Source organism: Aotus nancymaae, unplaced genomic scaffold, assembly GCF_030222135.1.
Source record: "Aotus nancymaae isolate 86718 unplaced genomic scaffold, 86718_ANA_hifiasm-v0.15.2.pri h1tg000079l, whole genome shotgun sequence".
Classification (NCBI taxonomy): Eukaryota; Metazoa; Chordata; class Mammalia; order Primates; family Aotidae; genus Aotus; species Aotus nancymaae.
In genome coordinates this window covers 21,456,117-21,477,143 of record NW_026988494.1, presented here as the reverse complement: position 1 = coordinate 21,477,143, position 21,027 = coordinate 21,456,117, and the positions used below count along the sequence as shown (strand labels likewise).

General features: G+C 50.1%; 1 long non-coding RNA gene across 4 annotated transcripts in view; it reads left to right on the top strand.

Annotated features, from left to right (window-relative positions):
• Positions 1–490: 490 nt before the first annotated feature.
• Positions 491–21,027, top strand: part of LOC105705404 (uncharacterized) — a 42,937-nt gene continuing 22,400 nt past the window's right edge. For all 4 annotated transcript variants that reach the window (XR_001104666.2, XR_010339592.1, XR_010339593.1 and 1 more), the window contains exons 1-4: positions 491–679; positions 1,121–1,244; positions 8,594–8,749; positions 11,419–11,563. This is a non-coding gene — a long non-coding RNA (uncharacterized LOC105705404). The remainder of the gene's footprint in view (positions 680–1,120; positions 1,245–8,593; positions 8,750–11,418; positions 11,564–21,027) is intronic.

Below are 21,027 nucleotides of genomic sequence, written 5' to 3'. Positions count from 1 at the left end.
ACTGCAGCCGCTGCCCCTTCCGGATCAGCATCGCCCCGCGCCCCGGGCGCCCAATGTCACCGCGGCGCGCGGAGCCTAGCTGCGGAGGCTGCGGGCGGCGCGCAGGGGCGCCGGGAGAGGGGCGAGGCCGCCGCCGCTACGCGCCCTGGCCCGCGGCGGAGGCGCTGCCGCGAAGACGCCTGGCGCTGCAGTCCCGGGGACCGCTCGCGACCTCCTTTTTTCATTCACAAAAAAAGAAAAGAGAAAAAAAAAAAAACGGGAGGGTAAAAAAAGGGGAAGAAAAAAAAAAATCGCACCCGGGAGGACGGCCGTGACGGGCCCCGCCCACCGCCGCGCGCGGTTGGTGGAAAGCGTTCGGGGGGCCGGAGGGGTCGGGCGGGAAAAGAAGGGGATTGGACGCCCCGGAGACCCCGCCCCGCCGCGCCGCTCCGGCCCGCCGCCCGCGCTCTTCCGCCCCTCCCTCACGGACCCGCGGGGAGGGTTTCGGCTCGCGGGTCCGGTGGCTCCCGTCTCTCCACCTGGCGAGGCACAAAGCCTCCCTGGACGCCCACGGCGTTTTCCCCTCTCCTCCGGGAGGCGGGCAGGAACCTCTGAGAGGCATCCTAGTGCGCCCTGGAAGGGATGCGAGTTGGAGGAGAACGCGTGGTTGTAAACCCAGGCCCCCACCACTTGCCCACGGGTAGGCGACGGCAGGGGCAGACGGGGTGTGGGTGGGGAGGAAGAATGGCGTTTCCATACAAGCCCTCTGCTGCCTTGGATATTTTCATGGCATTTGAGAGCCTTCCTCTCTCCATGGCCCTTAATGAATTGTGGGGTGGGTACCTGTACCACCTTACCTGTCTCCCACCGAGGTCTTCAGCCGGTCCCCACCTCCATCCCACCCCCCTCCTGTTGCCTCCTGGAGTTCAGGAATAGCTTCTGACCTCAGAAAGAAACACCATTGAGACAGTAGCCTCGACAATCGTCCCTAAGTTTTCTTTGGGTTCTCTGCCTCAATTTACCCCTCTGTAAAAATAGAGAGATTCTAAGGTATAACATCTATAACCTGAGTGGTCCTTAGAAGAAATTTTCCATATTCAAGGCTGTTTTTATCAGGATGATTTGTTTGTTTTTTTTTTAGACGGAGTCTCCCTCTGTTGCCCAAGCTGGAGTGTGCAGTGGCATGATCTCAGCTTACTGCAACCTTTGCCTCCTGGGTTCAAGCCATTCTCCTGCCTCAGCCTCCTGAATAGCTGGGACTACAGGTGCGTGCCACCTCACCTGACTAATTTTTGTATTTTTAGTAGAGACAGGGTAACCACCTTGGCCAAGCTGGTCTCGAACTCCTGACCTCAGGTGATCCATCCGCCTCGGCCTCTCAAAGTACTGGGGTTACAGGTGTGAGCCACAGTGCCTGGCTAGGATGATCTTGACTGTTAGTGTTACAGCAGTCAGCTCAGTCTGGTTTGTTTCAGCTCTTTGTTACCTCTGGACAATTTTTAAAGCCCAGACTGGCATGCCGCCCACCTGAACCGCCTCCACCACTCCTCCATCTTGTGCTCTGAAAATGCAAATCCACTCTAATATTAGTTTATGCAAAATATGATTAGGAAGAGAAATTTACTGCCAAAAGAAAGCTGAGTTAAAATTGAATTTTGTATGGTCTGAAGCATGCTTCTCATCTGTGAATGCCTATACTTGGAAGCTGTCCGTCAAGGTGTTTGTGATCAACCTGCCTTACTACCTGGTGGATGTACAGGAAGTGCTCGGTTGGTGGAGGATGGGCCCCCACCTCTTTCTGAATCTACCCAGAGCTAGCCAAGAGGTTAACAATGACGGACGGTGCTACTTCTCATTTCTGGTTAGAATTCACCCTCCATAAACCAGAAAGTACTCATTTGAATACATATTTAGGAGAGACACTAAACCATGCTCGCATATGTTCTTCCCCACATGTTTGGCATTGAAGAGCCTCACCCCATCTTCTGTGTGCCAAAGAGCCCCTGCGCCAGAGAAAAGCGTAATAAGAGCTCTCTGCATGGTGCCCACGGCGGGCCAGGGTCTCTCCCACGGACACCCTGTTCACTCCATCCACCTCTAGAGACCGGCTGAGTGCCAGATGCTGGTTTCATCACCTTTCACCTGTCCTGGCAGTAGGCATGGCCCCAGTGCAGCAAGGAGTAGGAAGACAGAACTCCCCTCCACCCTAAGTCATGAAGCAGGAGAGGGTGGCTACTCGGCCTGTAAGCTGGAGCCAATGCCCTCTTTGCCTTTAGAGACAAAGCTAGCTCAGCCTGGAAACCTCAACGAGGCTGGGCTGTGCGAATTCCAAGGTGTAGGGTTGGTTGCGGAGGGGAGGTCTTGAACAAAGATGTGGGTGTCAAATGAAATTGCACCCCCACAGCCCCTGCCACACTCACACTCATTGAACTGTTTCAGGCAGAGGTAGGAGCTTTGCTGGGGAGGTGGCCTCAATTCCCAGCTCTGCTTTTTGCACGCGATTCCCTCTTTTGGATTTTCTTCAAACCAAAGGCCTTCCCCATCATTTCGCCTCTCGGGCTGTCATGGTTGACGCCCCCTCAGTCCTCTCTTATCATCGGATTTCCTCCAAGTCCCTATCTCCTCCATCCAGTGCCCCTCAGCCCATACTCTACAGCCCCTTGTCACTGTCGAGCCACCCCATCCATGTCCCACCTAAGCTGTCTGGGGACCTCCGCAGACCCCTCCTTCAGGCCAGCCTGCAGGGAGCTCCAGTGGTTTGATATTCCCAGCTCAGATGGCAGCATTTCCCCCACTATATGAGGGAGCAGACCACTAGCAAGCTCCAGTCCTCGGCCTGTGCCCCAGTTGTGGCTAAAACCAGGCCTGGCCAGGACTGCCCTGGGGCCTCCACTCCTGCTACTCAAGACAGCCTCCAGCCCCTGGCACCCCAGCCAAGGATCTGCCACATACCTTCATCTTTGCCCAGCCCTCCAATGCCAGATCCTAGAAAACAGGGCCATTCCCTGAGGCCAGGCTTCCCCACCAGCAAGCAAGGAGCTATTGGGGTCCTCTCCTGCCCATCCCTGTCCCCAGCTGTGAGCACCCAGCAGGCAGCGCATCTCACAGCACAGGAAGCCACCCATTCCCCTACTGCGCCCTCCTACCCCAGGTCCTGAGGAGTCCATTTTCCTTGATTCAAGTGACTTCTCAAGGCAGGCCTGGGGGGTAGAGAAAAGCTCCTGGCCTCTTTCTCTGCCTCCTCCATTCTGTTATATACACAGACACACACAAAGACACAGACACACACACACACCCAGCCCTCTCTGCCCATTTGCTGCACTTTGGAAACACTGGTGTGATTCCGAGGAGCAGTTCAACCTGAGCGCTGACTCCCCCATCACTGGCTTGTGGAGCCTCCACGCCGGCTTTCACTGTTGGACCTGGCAATGTCCTGCCACATGCCTGGCCACGTGGCTGCAGCCCAAGGGCTTCCTGGCAGCATGGAGGCAGGTTCCATTCTACAATATCCTGCCCCTGCCCGACCCCAGCATCTCTTCCTTCACCAAAGCCCTCTTGTGACCCGCCTCCCACAGTGACATAAACCCCTGGAACCTGTCCCCAGAAGGCACCCCCTCCATTCCTCCCCACACCACCACCTTCCTCCAGGCCGTCACACAGCTGCTGCTTTCCTGAAGCCGGGCAGATGCCTGTCTGTAAACGGGAGGTTTATCTGGGGAAAGAGAAACCTCCATCCTGGCTCTTAGGAAAGCGTACATGCAGCAGGCTTCCCAGCCAGCCCCACCAGTGTTGCTCTTCCCATGGCTCTGAAGGCCCCTCCCCACTGCCAGCCCGACCTACACAGACCCCCTGGCTCAGCCCCTCCTCTAACCTGGACCTTCCCTTTGCTTCACAGGCGGCTTTACCCTTCAACACTTTGCGGGCTACTAACCGCACTTTCATGGCACCCCTCTCCTGGAACACTAGAGCCTCTGCAGAGCCCACCCCGTGGGCCTTGTGACGTGAGCTCCGCCTCCCACCCCCAGCCTTGTGCAGGCTGGGGCACGTGGTGTCCCTACCCTGCAGTTGGGGCAAAGTTCAGAACCAGCCTGAGCAAAAGTAGAGGCATTTCAAGATGCAGAACCCCCACAGGGTGAAGGAACTGGAGCTGGAAAGCCTAGAGTCGCTTGGCCTCCCTGTCCAGGACTTAAGGGATACCATCGGGTTTCCACAAGAAGACGGGAAGCTTCTGGGACTTTGCACAAGCAGTTCCCTCAGCCTGAACATTTTTTTTTTTTTTTTTTTTTGAAATGGAGTCTCGTTCTGTAGCCCAGGCTGGAGTACAGTGGCTCAATATCAGCTCACTGCGACCTCTGCCTCCTGGGTTCAAGTGATTCTTCTGCCTCAGGCTCCCGAGTAGCTGAGACTACGAGCATGTGCCACCACGCCTGGCTAATTTTTATATTTTTAGTAGAGACATAGTTTCACCATATTGGCCAGGCTGGTCTCAAACACCTGACCTCTGGTGATCTGCCTGCCGTGGCCTCTCAAAGTGCTGGGATTACAGGCGTGAGCCACCAGGCCCAGTCTACTCTTTCTATTTCTACTCCTTTCACCAGATGAATTCATACTCATCATACAAATGTCAGCCTAGATATCACTTCCTCCAGGAAGGCTTCCATGAATACTTTCTTACACCTGACAAAGTATACGTTTCCTGTTGTGCTCCCCTAATAATACCAATCATACCACTCTATTGTTGGGTTTTTCTCTGTCCTTGACCGTACTGAGAATTTGCTGTGATTGGCAGGGGAGAGCTTTCCTAAGAGCCAGCATGGAGGTGTCTCTTTCCCCAGTTAAGGCGCCCGCTCACAGCCCAGGAAGCAGCATGCTGATGCTGGTTTAGGCCAGGTGGGTGGCTCACTCCTGTAATCCCAGCACTTTGGGAGGCCAAGGTGGGAGAATAGTTTGAGCCCAGGAGTTGGAGACCAGCCTGGGCAATGTAATGAGACCTTATCTCTATTAAAAAAAAAAAAATTTTTTTTAAATTTTTTAAAAAAGATAATGCTTATTCAAAAGGTATTTTTGACTTGGTGCTGTGGCTCACACCTGTAATCCCAGCACTTTGGGAGGCCAAGGCGGGTGAATCACTTGAGCTCAGAAATTCATGACCATCCTGGCCAACAAGGTGAAGCCCCCTTTCTACTAAAAATACAAAACTCAGCTGAGCATGGTGGTGTGTGCCTGTAATCCCAGTTACTCTGGAGGCTCAAGCAGGAGACTCACTTGAACCTGGGAGGTGGAGGTTACAATGAGCTGAGATTGCACCACTGCACACCAGTGCAATGGCTGAAGAGTGAGACTCTGTCTCAAAAAAAAAAAAAAAGTATTTTTTATGCCGGTCTAGTGCCTGCAGTCTAGTGCTTCCACGAACATTCAGGAGATGCTCAATAAAAGCTCACGGATGAATGAATGGGAAGAAGAGAGGACGGCACACAGTAGCTACTCACATGCTTTCCGAAGGGGTCTTCTGGGGGCCATCCTGCCCTTTCCTCCAGGCTTGCATTGCTTTGTGTTCGTTCCAGGCTCCTGTTTGGGAGGGACGGGAGTGGATGGGGCGGTACAGGAAAGACAGAGGGAAGAAAGGGAATGAGCACATTGCAAATTACTCCAAGGCCGTTCAGCTCAGATGGAGGGCTCTCCTCAGGACAAGAGAGTGGCCCCTGCCGTCTGGGCCCAGCCAAGGGTGAGATCCCAGCCGGGGGGCTAAGACAAAGGCCACCCCAGGAAGTCAAGGGACTAGATGAGAGGCTGAAACTGGGGTCCTGGTGCATCACGTGCTGCAGGCATTTGTACATTCTGAGCTGGTTTGGCGATTTGGAAAGGAGCGGTCAGTCATGCATCGGTGCCTGGGTTCTGCCTGCACAAAACTGCATGACACTGGATCATTTCCTCCCCTCTCTGGGCCTCACTTTCTCATGGACAAGGGCCAGGTTAGGTGACCTCCAAGACTCATTCTGACCCTGACATCCTCTCTGCGTGCCTGGCATGGAAGGTCTGTATTTTCTTGGTCATTCTTTTCATTGAAACATCTCCTGACCCAAATTAGGACTCAGAAAAAGATCAGCTGATGGCCACCATGGCTGAGAATGGAAGGAGGGAGGTATTTTTTGGAGAGAGAGTGAGGTTTAAACACATGGTAAGAGACAGAAAGAGAATCTAATTCTGCAATCGTCCCCACCTTCAGTTTCTTTAAATGGTCAGTCACAGTCTTGGGACCAGTTTAGCCAAAGAAAAGTCTAGAATTTCAGGAGAGATTGGGAGTGATCAAGGAAGAGATGAGAGAGGCCAGGCAGGCAGCTCTGGAGGCTCTTGGCACTGTGCGGTTCAGGGAGATGGAGGGGCATTTCTGTGACAACCCCCTCAGGGACAGGGAAGCCAGAGAAGCCACGAGAAGAGGCAGCTTCCAGGAGGGAATGGAAACCAAGGCACAGGAGCAGCCACTGAACTCAGTGCCAGCCTTGGAAGTGGCCGTGTGACTTTGGGCAAGAACCTTAATCTCTCTGGTCTCCCATTGGAGAGATAACATTATCTCTTACCTGAAGACAGGGATGGCTACTGACCTTCTTCCTGTCCCTTCCAGCGCTGAGACCCTTCTAACTTCTCCACTTCTGCCTGCTTCCCCTCTTAGACCTAAGCCCCATGCCCTGGGTAAAGGGGGAGCCACCTCCCATTTGTGCCCCTGCCATCTCGGCCTTGTGTGGAGGACAGACAGCACAGAGGGTAAGAGTCTAATCCCCCAAGGTCAAAAAATCCCATGTAGAACCAGACACAGTAGTGCATGCCTGTAGTCCCAGCTACTCTAGAGGCTGAGGCGGGAGGATCACTTGAGCCCAGGAGTTCAAGGCTGCAGTGCACTATGATCGTACCACTGCACTGCAGCTTGGGTAGCAGAGCAAGAACCCATTTCCCCCAAAAGAAAGAAAGAAAAATCCCATGCCCACCTTGGCTCTAGTGCCCTGTGGGTCTCCCAGAAATATGAAGGCCGAGACAGGGAGCACCAGTCAGAGTTCTTACAGTGGAGTCCCCCTGGCTGGCCAGCCTCTCATCCTACATGCACCCGCCAGAGCTGCTCCACGCAGGACCTGAAGAATCCACTTCCAGTCCAGTCTGGCCAGGCTGTGCCTAGTCCCTGCTGACAGAGGTGTTGGCACGCAGACCCCTGTGCCCATTCCCCCAATCCTCCCTACACTGGCCCTGCCTCCCAGGAAGTCACAGCTGGCCAAGGCCTGCATGAAACATTTACTGCATCTCTGAAGCATCTCCCCCTTCAGTAAAGAAAGTGGAACATTGGTTTGTGTCTTTTTTTTTTTGAGACGGAGTCTTGCTCTGTCACTGGGCTGGAGTACAGTGGCACGATCTCAGCTCACTGCAACCTCCATCTCCTAGGTTCAAGCGATTCCCCTGCCTCAGCCTCCTGAGTAGCTGGGACTACAGGCACCTGCCACCATGCCCGGCTAATTGTATTTTAGTAGAGACATGGTTTCACCATGGTCAGGATGGTCTCGATCTCCTGACCTAGTGATTCTCCCACCTTGGCCTCCCAAAGTGCTGGGATTACAGGCGTGAGCCACTACACCCGGCCCGATTTGTGTCTTTCAAGAGTTCCAAGTACCACCTTTAATGCCATGAAACAATACATACAAAGGAAATGCATGGTATATATCAATGATCGCTGATCCATCCCTAGTCCCCTGGTATGGTGATATCTCAAGAGGGGGTCTGGAAGCTACCATCAGGCAGGCCTGCATGAAAGAAGCTAGATCCTGTGACTTCCACCTTGTTTTCTGGGCAGAGAAGGTATAAGAGGAAGACAAAAATGCAGACTGCAGCCAGGGCTTCCAGGTCTAAGAATCCTTTGCTTCGACCAAGCTGCAAACCTCCTGAGAGAGGGCAGGCCCCATTCCTTAAGCCCTGCAGAGCTGGGAGTGAGAAGCTTTGAGGAGGCTGGTCACCCCGAAATAAACTTGTTTTTTTTCACAACTTTTTCATGAGGCATTAGCATCTCTTGCAGCATGGAAAAAAAATAGCCTGAACTGTTAACAAATAAAGATTATAAAAAACTCCAACTGTTCCCCGCGGGTTTCCATGTGGCTGCAGTATTTAGAGGGGGCAGAGGGAGTGTGTCCAGGAGCCCCCCGTTTCTCCTCCTCTGATCCACCTCTCTCCCTCCGTAGTTGGTTCTGCTCACAGGGATAACAGTTGATGTCAGGGATGAGGAAGTTATTTGTTGACCTTTATAAGTGGTCCACTGCGCATGCATATTCTTGTTTACTGCTTCCAGATAAAGGAGTGCGTGGAACAGAACAGGCTCCTTCAAAACATGATCATATTGCAATGAGGCTGGTTTCAATGAAGCTGTCTGACTGGGGGTGCAGAATCTGTGTGGTAAACACTTGGAGTTCTTATCAAGGTCAGCTAAACTTGAACTTTGACCCTTCCCGGGGCATTGCTGGATGTCAGTAACTAGGAATGAGTTTAGGGTTGTAGTTGCTTTAGATCCAGCTTAAAGGATTACCAGGGGCCACCTGGGAGGGGCTGTGGTTCTCATCTGTGTTCTGCGTTACTCTTGCAGAGTTCCAGGCTGGATCCTGCCGAGCTATCCCCCGTACCCTCTGCCTTCTGGATACATGGACCCCCAAATGACAACACAAGCCAGAGAATGGTGTCAAAACCCTTGAGTGGAGTCAGGAGCTGAGTTCCTGTCCCTATGGGGTCTTCAGGAAAACAGGTAATTGGCCTGGATAATACCTGAGGAGTCTCTGGCCCTGACTTTTTATAGCTGGAAGAAGAAAATGCCCCCCAACTCTCCAGGGCTCTATGTTCTCCACCAGACTCATTCATCCATGGAAGACCCCTCTAGCCCATCTTCGCAGGCCCCTCTTTTCCCCTCCTTCCCTCCTCACTTCCCTTCCTCCCTTTTATTTATCTGTCATATCCTTTCCCCACTTCCTGAGCAGAGATTTCTATAAAAATAAATGCACGTGGCTCTGGCTTGGACGGCTTACAAATGAGCAGGCTGGGACAACCAGATCCCCAGGGGCCCTGGTGGGCAGTATTCAAGCCTGGATGGGCCCTGGGTGGAGGAGGGCAGGGAATACTGGCCAAAAGTTTCCTGAGGTGGCGATAGTGATGGGAAACCCGCAGGGCAGCTGCGTTGCCTCTGGTCTTCTCTGGACCCACAGCCCTCTCTCAGGCTCCCATCTGCCCAAGTTAGCAGCCACCTCTGAGCTCACCCAGGGGAATCCAACCCCCTCCAGAGTGATAATTTTTAAGCTAAGAAGAGAAAAAGGGCTTGGGTGGAGAATACTGAGAGTCCATTCTGACTTGTCACAGCCAAAGCATTGCTCTGCAGGACATGGCTATTCCCCTCTGACACAGTCTCTGACCGCTCCACGAGGCATGAAGTGAGGTGTGGGGAGGCAGGCAGGCAGGCCAGACCACGGGCAGCTGGCGCAGGTTCCGGAGGGGAAGGAGCTGGTGCTGAGCTGGAAGCTTTCTGTGGAACAGGCTGGACCCCAGATGGTCTGGGATGCAGGGGCCTGGGCTGAGCGGCAGGGACCACAGGCTGCTGCTGTGCTGCCCACTGGACACATGGTTCAGGGTCCCTCAAAGGCCACTAAACGCACGTCTCAACCTTCTGGTTGTCTGTGCCTCACCATATGCCTGGAGACATTGACTCTGAGTCACATAATCTTCCTCCCAACACCCCCTCTTCCTCCTCCTTCTGGGAGGCGCCAGCAGAGAGCCCCCTGGCAGCTGCTGGTGGAAGCCTGGCTGGAGGAGAGAGTCTCCTTAGAGGAGACTCATGCATTGCCACCTCTGCAAAGCTTCACAGTGGCCATCCCTTCACAGATGCAGAACTGACGCCCAGAGAGCCGGGGACTGGGAGGTATCAAGTCCGAGGTCCAGCTATGATGGCCTGCCTTCAGGCTGCCTCCCAGCTGCAGGCCTGCAAGGTGGTGGGGGGGCGGTTATGGAGGGCAAAGGTGGCATGGGGGCACCAGCAGCCCTTCTGGGACAGAATACACCTGACCTGTCTGTGCAGCACCCCAAGTCCCCTTGCTTAACTTGGCTTCCTCTTTTCTCTGAAAAACATGAGGCTTGTTTGTTCTTCCTTCATTTATCCTTTCCTTTTTTCATTTATCAAATACATGGTAAATGCTTGCTAGTGCCAGACCCTGTGCAAGAGATGGTAAGGATGATAAAATGATGATACACTACCACGTGGTCAAGGAGCTTGAGTTTAATAATAATTCTAAATACCTTATTGAGCGTTTATGACATGTCTGGGGTTGTGCCGCATGTATTACTTTATTTAAATTTCAAAACAATCCCATGAGATGGAGGAACTATTCTTATCCCCACTTGGCAGAGAAGGAAACCGAAGCTCTGAGAGGGGATGTGAATTGCCAGGGCTGGAAAGCAGGCGGGCAGGGTGAGGGTTCTCAGCAGGTGGATGGCTCAGAGCCTCTCGGGGAGACAGACACACAGCACAGCCCTGAGCCCTTGTGCCTGGCCCATTATTCTTCATTTATGTCAAAATCACCCTCTTTATCTTACAGTTGAGCAAACCGAGGTCTATGCAAAATCACGACTAGTTTGCAGTTGCGACAGACCCCTGCGCTACGGTTCTGATGCCAGATTTGACCTCTGGCCTTCAGTTACCTCTCGTTTGCCTGAACCTCGGCAGTTTCCTTAGATGAGCCCTAGGTTCTGATATTCTGATGGCATGATGTTATCCTAAGACATGTTAGGGAGATAGAACAGAGAAGCAGGAGTGTCTCAGCTGAAACTAGCCCCAGAGCCCTGCCCTGTCCACAGCCACTCCAGGGGACAATCCTTGCCCAGTAGAGAGTTAAGAATGTGGAAATGTGGCTGGATGCATGGCTCATGCCTGTAATCCCAGCACTTTAGAAGGCCGAGGCCGGTGGATTGCCTGAGGTCAGGAGTTCAAGACCAGCCTGGCCAACATGATGAAACCCTGTCTCTACTAAAAACAAAAAAATTACCCTGGCATGGTGGCACACACCTGTGATCCCAGCTACTTGGGAGGCTGAGGCAGAAGAATCACTTGAACTCGGGAGGCAGAGGCTGCAGTGAACCAGATCTCACCATTGCACTGTAATGTGCCTGACAGAGGGAGACTCTATCTCAAGTAAAAAAAAAAAAAAGAGGGAAGGAGCAGCAGGACAACAGAGATGCTGGAGAGCACTCTTCAGTTGGGGAGGGGCAGGAAATAGCATAGACATGAGGGCAGAGGTGGCCCTTGTGTCACAAGCTGTACCTGTGCTCCTCTTGGCCAGTGGTCCCTCTGATGGAGAGGATTCAATGGGTTACGGAGGGTGGGTGCAGTGTCATCTACCTGATTTCAGGGGCCTTCCCTTCTGTCCTGGCCAGGCTCACAAGGAGAAAGTGGCATCCAGGCCTGGTGCTGGCACATGGCGACTGCAGATACTCCCCCTGGACACCCTCATGATGGGAGGAAGCCCTCCACCTCCTGGCCCAGCTCTGGCCGCCCCAGCTTGCTGCTGGGCCTTGACGGGTAAGATGCCTGGTTGCTGATCGCACCCAGCCCTCGTACTGCCTTCACATGCCCCTCCTTTGGAAGAGATCTCATTGTGAGAACTGGAAATTGTGCAGTGCTGTGAGTGACCAGGTGAAGATAGGTTAGAGAAGCCAGGACTTGGAGATTCCTCTTTTCCCTGGGCACAGAGTGAGGGCCCAAGGATTGTAGCCTTACCTGCCACCTTGCCTCTGGGGCTCTGCTGGCCTGTCGCTGTTCCCTGTCCTGAAGCAGTGTCCTGGGCCAGGTCTGTGGGAAGAAACAACACAAGAGTTTTAAGGGCTGGGATCCAAAGTACAGTTTATGAGAAGGCAGGGGAGGGACATGATTCCTGCATCCCAGGGTGTGACCGGGGGCTGGCCTCCTTGTCAGTTCCCTCCTCCTCCAGGGCTGTGCAGAGCCCAGAGATAAAGCACTTAGACGGCAGGGCCTGCTCCGTCTTCGGCCAGGTGAGCACTGTTGATGCCTAGTGCAGCCTCTGGCCCTCAGGGCCCTGTTTTGTCCACCTCGAGCTCTTCTTATCCCGGCCGGTCCTTCTCAGCCCCTGGTGACTCACACTGCTTTGGAATTTCACTCACCGGCGTTTCTGACGCACATCTTGAGAGCCTGGCCTGCAGCCAGGGAACAAGCTATGGCTTCAGCCCCACTGGTGATTAATTCTGGCTACCTGCGCTAGAGGCCACGGTGGCTGAGGAGAGGGAAGGCCGTGAAGAAGCAAGGCAGGGGTGGTTGCTATTCGATGGGAGGAAACTTTGTTCCTGCTTTTGCTCACCTGCACACAGGTGGAAAACAAACAACAGAAAAGCTATCAGCTGTCAGTGGCCAGACACCCGGGGCACACATGAAGCAGGAGTGACCTGGTGTAAAATCTAGACTGGCCACTGTGCTTCTTGTTGAGGATTTCTGAATCTTAGCTTCGTTTACCTTTGTGTGAGTCCTATAGGTTCGATAGCTTCTGCTTTGGAATGTTAAGGACCTTTGTACTGGGTTGATAGTGCCTCCGTATCACTCCAAATGGCTGGAGCTCTGTTCTTTCTCCATTTTCAATACATTGTGAAGCGTTGGTCCTGGGTGGAATTCTGGAGAAGGGAAGAGAGAAGGAAAATTGTCATAACAGTGCACAGGGGGCCAGGCGCAGTGGCTCACACCTGCCATCCAAGCACTTTGGGAAGCTGAAGTGGGTGGATCCTTTGAGCCCAGGAGTTCAAGACCAGTCTGGACAACATGGCAAAACCTCATCTCTATAAAAAATACAAAAAACTAGCCAGGCATGGTAGCCCATGACTGTAGTCCCAGCTATCTGGGAGGCTGAGGTGGGAGAATCACCTGAACCCAGGAAGTTGAGGCTGCGGTGAGGCACTGCACTCCAGCCTGGATGAAAAGAGTGAGACCCGGTCTCATTAAAAAAAAAAAAAAAAAAAAAAAAATAGTAATGCGCTGGACTGGAAATTGAAGACCTGGATTCATTTCCAGAATGCCATTTCCTGGCAACCCCCTACCAGGTGCCTCATCAGTGAAATATGAAAGAGAGAGAGAGGGAGAGAGAGAGGGAGAGGGAGAGAAGGAGGGAGAGGAGAGAGGGAGAGAAGGAGGGAGAGGAGAGAGAGAGAGAGTCCACCATCCCTGCAGTATCCCCTCCCATGGGTCTCTGATGGTTGCTGTAGTCACTGGCAGAGACCCCCTGGTTCTCCACTCCTCTAGAAGGCAACTGCTTTTCCCACTCCTCACCTAACTGTCCTTGACCTCCTTCCTCCTTCCAGCCGCCCAGGCTTGAGGGGTCCCAGCCTCGCCCCTGCACTGCTAGCACCTCTGTCTAGAAGGTCTTTGTGCCACCTGCTGGACTGAGCCCTGTGGGTGCACTGGTGGGTAGGCCAGAGGAGATCCTGAGTGGGTTCTAGAAACGATGCCCTGGCCGGGCCTAGTGGCTCACACTTGTAATCTCAGCACTTTGTGAGGCTGAGGCAGGCAGATCACAATGTCAGGAGCTCGAGGCCAGCCTGGCCAACACAGTGAAACCCCATCTCTACTAAAAATACAAAAATTAGTGGGGTGCGGTGGTAGGCACCTGTAATCCCAGCTACTCGGGAAGCTAGGTCAAGAGAATTGCTTGAACCTGGGAGGCGTAGGTTGCAGTGAACCACGATCGCGCCACTGCACTACAGCCTGGGTGACAGAGCTAGACTCCCTCTCAAAAAAAAAAAAATCACAATAAAACAATGCCCTTATGTGTAATTCCAGCCTGAAGAGTGACTCCAGGCAGCCCGAAAAGTGACTCTAGGCAAAGGAACAGCTGGCCAGGTCAGGGGTGTTGGCGTGTCTGTGAAGACACACCCTGAGGTCTGGTCAATCCTCTACTTTCTGGTTGGGCAGGTCTGGCTGGAAGAGTGTTCTATAGGGAATGCTGGAAAAGCATATGCTTCCAGCCCTCCATCGCACCTTCTTCCCTCTTAGCCGCACCCGTGGTAACCATGATCATTTGGGAAGATCAAAGGAGTAAGGGGTGGGGGTAAAAAATTAGTCTGGGTCTCTAATTCTATACCAATGACTGTAATAGATTTTTTTTCCCTAAATTGGAAACACTTTTTTTTTGTTTGTTTTTGAGATAGAATCTTGTTCTGTTGTTCAGGTTGGAGTGTAATGGTGCGATCTTGGCTCACTGCAACCTGTGTCTCCCAGGTTCAGGCAATTCTCCTGTCTCAGCCTCCTGAGTCACTGGGATTACAGGCATGGGCCATGACATCCAGCTAATTTTTGTATTTTTAGTAGAGATGTGGTTTTGCCATGTTGGCCAGGCTGGTCTCGAACTCCTGACCTCAGGTGATCTGCCCACTTCGGCCTCCCAAAGTGCTGTGCTGGGATTCCAGGCATTAGCCACCATGCTTGGCCAGAAGCACTTTTAAAAAGAAAACATATATCATGATCAGGTGGGTTTAAGAGTTGGGAATCTCAAGTCTGTCTGTCTGGGTTTAAGTTGAAGATGCTCTACTTCCACGTTTTGAATATGTCTCATGTTTCCTTCTGCCATAGTCATTAACACATTTAAATGATGTAATATACAGTGCACAAGAATATACACATATCTAAGTCATAAAACACAATAAAGACCCAACCAACCATGAAACTTTACACATATTACACAGTCAATACACTGCGTGGTTGAAGCTACCCCTGTGGGGTGACTTCCAATCCCTCCCTCGGACCTCGCCAACAGAGGCAGCCCCTGTTCTGTATTTTGTGCTTGTCATTTATTTGATGGTGATATCTTCTTTGAAGATATTTTGTATCATATTATGTGGGCACCCCAAAATCATATACTGTTTAGGTTGGCTTGTTTTTAAGTTTTAAGAAACTGTATTATACTATATGTACAACAGCTTTTGGGGCTGTTTTTTTTTGCACTCAGCCTTGCATTACTAAAAGCTAGTCACATTGATATGAGTAGCTGTGGTGGCTTCATTCCCATTGCAGTGTAAGATTCCGTGGCACTGGGTGCAGTGGCTCATGCCTTGGGTAATCCCACCACCTTGGGAGGCCAAGTAGGGAGGATCACATGAGCCTGGTAGTTCAAGACCAACCTGGGCAACATAGTGAGACCCCATTTATACAAAAAATAAAAATTAGCCAAGCCTAGTGGCCCATGCCTGTAGTCCTAGCTGCTTGAGCGGGGCTGAGGTGGGAGGACCACTTGAGCCAGTGAGGCTGAAGCTGCAGTGAGCTGTGATTGCACCACTGCACTCCAGCCTGGGAGACAGAATGAAACTCTGTCTCAAAAGAAAAAAACAAAAAAGATTTTGTGGTGACAGCATAGTCTTTTGCTGTCCAGTTTTTGCTGACAACTGCTTCTTTGAATATTCTTTTTGGGTTTTTTGTTTGTTTGCTTTTGTTTTTTGAGAAGGAGTTTTACTCTGTTGCCCAGGCTGGAGTGCAATGGCATGATCTCGGCTCACTGCAAACTTTACCTCCTGGGTTCAAGCGATTTTCCTACCTCAGCCTCCTGAGTAGCTGGGATTACAGGTGCCTGCCACCATGCCCAGCTAATTTTTATATTTTTACTAGAGGCGAAGTTTCACCATGTTGGCCAGGCTGGTCTCAAACTCTTGACCCCAGGTGATCTACCTGCCTTGACTTCCCAAAGTGCTGGGATTACAGGCGTGAGCCACGGCGCCCGGCCTCTTTGAATATTCTTACGCTTGTCTTCAAGTACACGTGTTCAAGCCTTTCTCATTGGATAAATACCTAGAATTGTAATTGCTGGGTTACAAGGTAGGCACATGCTCAACTGTATTAGCTAATAAGTGTTTTCACACTCGAGCATAAATTAGCTAGAACACCAGCAGTTTATAACAGCACGTTCTTACCTCCACTTGACTTTTCAGATGTCAACTTTGGCCTCTCTTTTGGGTGCAGAATGGCACCTCAGTTGTGATATTGTGTGCTCCTCTGATTGCTAATAAGGTTGAGCGGATATTTTCATGTGTTTTAATATATTTGTGTTTCTTCTTTTGTGTGATACCTATTCATGTCCTGTGCCCATTTTTTGTACATTTTGTCATTTTAAAAATATCACTGATTCATCAGGGTTATTTATATATTCAAGGACTAATCTTTTTAAAATTATATGTATGAAGAATATCTTCTCCAGGAATATTACTTTCTTTATCATGTCTTTTGATGAACATAAATTCGTTTTTTTTTTTAGACAAAGTCTCGCTCTGTCGTCAGGCTGGAGTGCAGTGGCGTGATATCGGTTCACTGCAACCTCCGCCTCCCGGGTTCAAGTGATTCTCCTGCCTCAGCCTCCTGAGTAGCTGGGACTACAGGCACGCACCACCACGCCTGGCTAATTTTTGTATTTTTAGTGAAGATGGGGTTTCACCATGTTGGCCAGGATGGTCTTGATCTCTTGACCTCGTGATCTGCCCGCCTTGGCCTCCCAAAGTGCTGGGATTACAGGCATGAGCCACCACACCCAGCCTGAACATAAATTCTTAATTATACTACAGTAGAATTTATCAAGTTTTCTTTCATGATGGTTATATTTTATGTCTTAATTAAAAAACCCGTCCCTATCCCAAGGTGATAAATACCGTTTTCAGTATTTTTTTCTTAAACGTGTCAAGTTTTGCCTTTCCTTTTTAAATCTTTAGTCCATCTATAATTGGTTTTTATAAATTGGGTAGTATCTTATTTACAAATTTTTTTCTGGTTCTATAATTAACAAATGCCCATAAATACAGAAAATGTGGAATACAAGAAAAAAATTTTAAAACCACAAAAATTTTCACCACCAATAGGTATAGATCTCTAAAATACATTATCAGTATAACATGCATATGGCATTCATTATATTCTTCCTTATATTTTATCTTTTCTGATTATACAAGTTCACGATAGAACATTTAGAAAGGAGAAAATGGGGGCTGGTGTGGTGGCTCACACCTGTAATGCCAGGACTTGGGAGGCTGAGGCAGGAGGATTGCTTAAGCCCAGAAGTTGGAGACCAGCCTGGGCAACATGGTGAAACTCCGTCTTTACAAAAAATACAAAAATCACCTGAGCCCGGGAGGTCAAGGCTGCAGTGAGCTGTGAACACACCACTGCACTCTAGCCTGGGCGACAGAGGGAGACCCTGTCTCAAAAAGAAAAAAAAAAGCAGAAAATGAAGAAAGAAAAAAGCATGTTTCATGCTGCTCTGAAAGCAGCATTCTAACTGGTGGGTATTCAGGAGCAGAGTTCTCCACTGGTGAGAAGATTCTAGATTATGGTGGTCACACCAGTTCAAAGACTTTCTAGCCATGTCCTTGGCCAGGATAGGCTTCCTGTACATCCTCTGCAATAAGCATACCACAAGGGGACCCTCAACACCCCAGTATAATTTGAAACAGGTGAACTCGGATTCCAGGAAAAAAGTTACACTGCTGGCCAGGCGTAGTGGCTCACGCCTGTAATCCCAGCACCTCGAGAGACTGAGGTAGGTGGATCACTTGAGATCAGGTGTTAGAGACCAGCCTTGCCAACATGGTGAAACCCTGTCTCCACTAAAAACACAAAGTTAACCAGGTTTGGTGGCACACGCCTGTAATCCTGGCTACTGGGGAGGCTGAGGCAGGAGAATCACTTGAACCTGGGAGGCAGAGGTTGCAGTGAGCTGAGATGGCGCCACTGCACTCTAGCCTGGGTGACAGAGTGAAACTCCACCTCAAAAAAAAGTTACCCTGCTGAATATTTAACAGAACCATCCAAAGTATGTGAAACTGGTTAAGTGATAGAAAAGTTATGCCTCTCTTTCTTCTGCACACTCAAAATCTTTTTTCCTCAAGGTAGAAAAGTAAAGCCTGTGTTATGATAACCATCATCAAAACTAAGAAACTCTCCACATTTCACTCATGCTTTACTCTGGCTGAACTGTCAGCCTCAGAGTTTCTTTTATTTTCTGTTATTTCTTCCCTTGAGATGGGGGTCTCACTTTATTGCCCAGTCATATCTCAAACTCCTGGCCTCAAGTAATCCTCCCGCCTCAGCTTCCCAGATTACATGAGCCTGTAATCTTAGCACTTACAGTGCCTGGCCTTGCTCCTTTTTTCAGCTAAATGATTTGAACTCTGTTTCACTGGATCAAGGTAAAAATAGTCACACATTGATGCAGACTGATCTTCATGTTGTCATATTCCCCCGTTATACACGACAGGTAGAGTTAATCCACCATGGTCCCCAGAATTTCTAACCAACATCAGAGGCACCTACCCATCCTCAAAACAGTGCCTCTGTCAGTAATTGGGGTATACACAGAAGCTAAAGTCTAGCTTGCCAGGCACTTCTATGTTGTTGGGTGCTGTAGTCTGAATGCATTCTTCCCAAACTCGTATATTGAAACATAATCTGTAATGTGGTGGTATTAAGAGGTGGGGCTTTGAGGGGGTCATCAGGTCATGAGGGCTCCACCTGCAGGAATGGGATTAGTGCCCTTATTAAAGAGGCAGAGACCTGAGGAAGCTTGTTTGCCCCTTCTGCCATGAGAGGAAGCAGCAAAATGGCACCGTCTATAGGAAACCAGACCTCACCAGACACCAAATCAGCTGGCACCTTGATCTTGGACTTTCCAGCCTTTGGAAATGTGAGCGATACATTTCTGTTTATAATCACCCATTTAAGGTACTTTATTATAGCAGCCTGAATGGAATAAGATAGTATGTAAGAAAGATTTGTGGGTTTTTGTTCGTTCATTTGTTTTTGTAACGGAGTCTCACTCTGTCACACTCAAGCTGGAGTGCAGTGGTGCAGTCACAGCTCACTGCAGCTTCAACCCCACGGGCTCAAGTGATCCTCTTGCCAATGGCATGACCTCTGCTCCCTGCAACCTCCGCCTCCCAGGTTCAAGTGATTCTCCTGCCTTAACTGCCTGAGTAGCTTAGGTTACAGGTGCCCACCACCACGCCGAGCTAATTTTTGTATTTTTAGTAGAGACAGGGTTTCGCCATGTTGGCCAGGCTGGTCATGAACTCCTGATGTCAAGTGGTTCACCCACCTCGGCCTTCCAAAGTGCTAGGATTACAGGCATGAGCCATTGTGCCTGGCCAAGAAAGATTCGAGAATGAGGAGTAGCAAGATTAGTGGAAGGAGATGGTAGAGCAGCATCCCCAGACAGCAGGAGGAAAGGGAGACAGGGAGAACAGTTTTAAAACACCCTGACATCTTGCCCTAGCCCTTCCTTGGCTACTTAATGGCCTAGGGATGGTGGCACTGAACCAGTGGCCTCTGAGTCTTCCGGCACTTGGGTTAGTTGGAATGGTGGGAGGACAGAGCCAGAGGTCACTGGAGCTAGGGAGGGCTTCTCTCTTCTAGTTTACTGCTGAAGTGCCTGGCAGGCCCCAGGGCTCAGCCTCTCTGGCACGGTCACCTCCATTTATACACTGAGGGCTTTAAGATCCTGGTGAAGGTGCCTGGGGTCAGGGAGCAGGTGGGCGGAGGGGCCAGTTGCACCTGAGTGTAAAGCGGCCCGGATATGGGGCCGCTCGGGCTGCAGCAGCAAGACGCCATTGTAGCTGGTACTCAGATGACTGGGCTCAGGGCCAAGCCGAGGCCCTAAACTCGTCTGGAAAAGCTGGCACTTTGCTGTAAGAGCATGCCAGCCAGGAGTAGGCCTATTGCTCATTCTGCACACCCAGAGGACAGACTGAGTTGCTTCGGGGGCAGGTTGGGGGGGACATGGCAGCTGACTGGACCCACCTCTGTCCCTTTCAGCTTCACCCTTACCCCACCTCCCACCTCTGCCCTCTTTCAAACCCAATAGAAGGAGCCTGTACTAGCCTCAGCTGCAAATTCCTGAATTCCCTAATTCAAGGCAGGGACCTGGTGGCTTAGTCAAATGAATCTGGTTGCCAAAAGACCCAGCTCTCAAAACCAGCCTATTTAAAACAGTCTCGAGGGGCCTGCCCTGGTGAGAGAATGTCTCAGGGCTCCATTGAAGTAAAGAAGAGTGGTAGCCAGGGTGAGAGGGTCCTACACCAGGAATGAGTTGAGGGTAACTCCCCCAGACTCATCCAAGCTCTCTGTCAAATATTGATAAAATCCAGCCTAGGTTTAAAAATAATTGTCATCACAACCAGAGATAAGGAGACATTTCACTTTTACTGGTGGTTGAATCGACTCCAGCCAGTAAGTGTTTCTTGAACGAGTTTTGGCAGGTGTGCCAGGCACTGACAATTTGCTTTACAACAGGAAATGAGATCGTAAGATAAAAATATGTAATCTGACAAGCGGACCTTTTGTATGTACTGAAATAGAATTCTGGAAAATACATGTATAAATCTCAGAGACAAATCAGTTGGTGGTTTAAAATTGGAAAAGCTGTGAACAAATTCTTTTGCTTTAAATCTCTACAAACAGATAACGTATCATACTTGGAAGAAGAAACATCACCAAGCAATTTGGTGTTTTCTTTTGATTGGCTGTGGCTGAAAGGGAAAGTTAAATATAGGAGATGAGAGCAAATTTAAAAATATTGTTTTTGGGTCACAGCTATGGGGTGAGGTGCCCTTAATGTAATCAAGTTGAAACACGAAGTTGTAATTTGGGATTTCTAAAGTATTTGGGACATCACACAAAGCTGTTAGAAGATTAGGTTCCTTGGAATTTAGAGCTCTAATTTTAAATATCCACAGAGTTTGTTTTTTAAAAAAACTTGGTATTGGACATTAGTTCAGAATTTTACTTTGAAGACAGCTAGCATAACAATCAAAATTGTCCTGATTAAATGAACTGGCCCTTCTGTTTTTCAAAATTACTAAGGAATTTGGTGATTAAATGAATTCTTATTTCTCTTCACACTAGTAAGATAAATACACAAGTTTTTCACCTTTTATCCTCATAAATATTCTAACATAACAATTGAATATGTAAAATCTGAAGGATTTAAATTAGTAAATGATTTCTAGCAAGTAAAA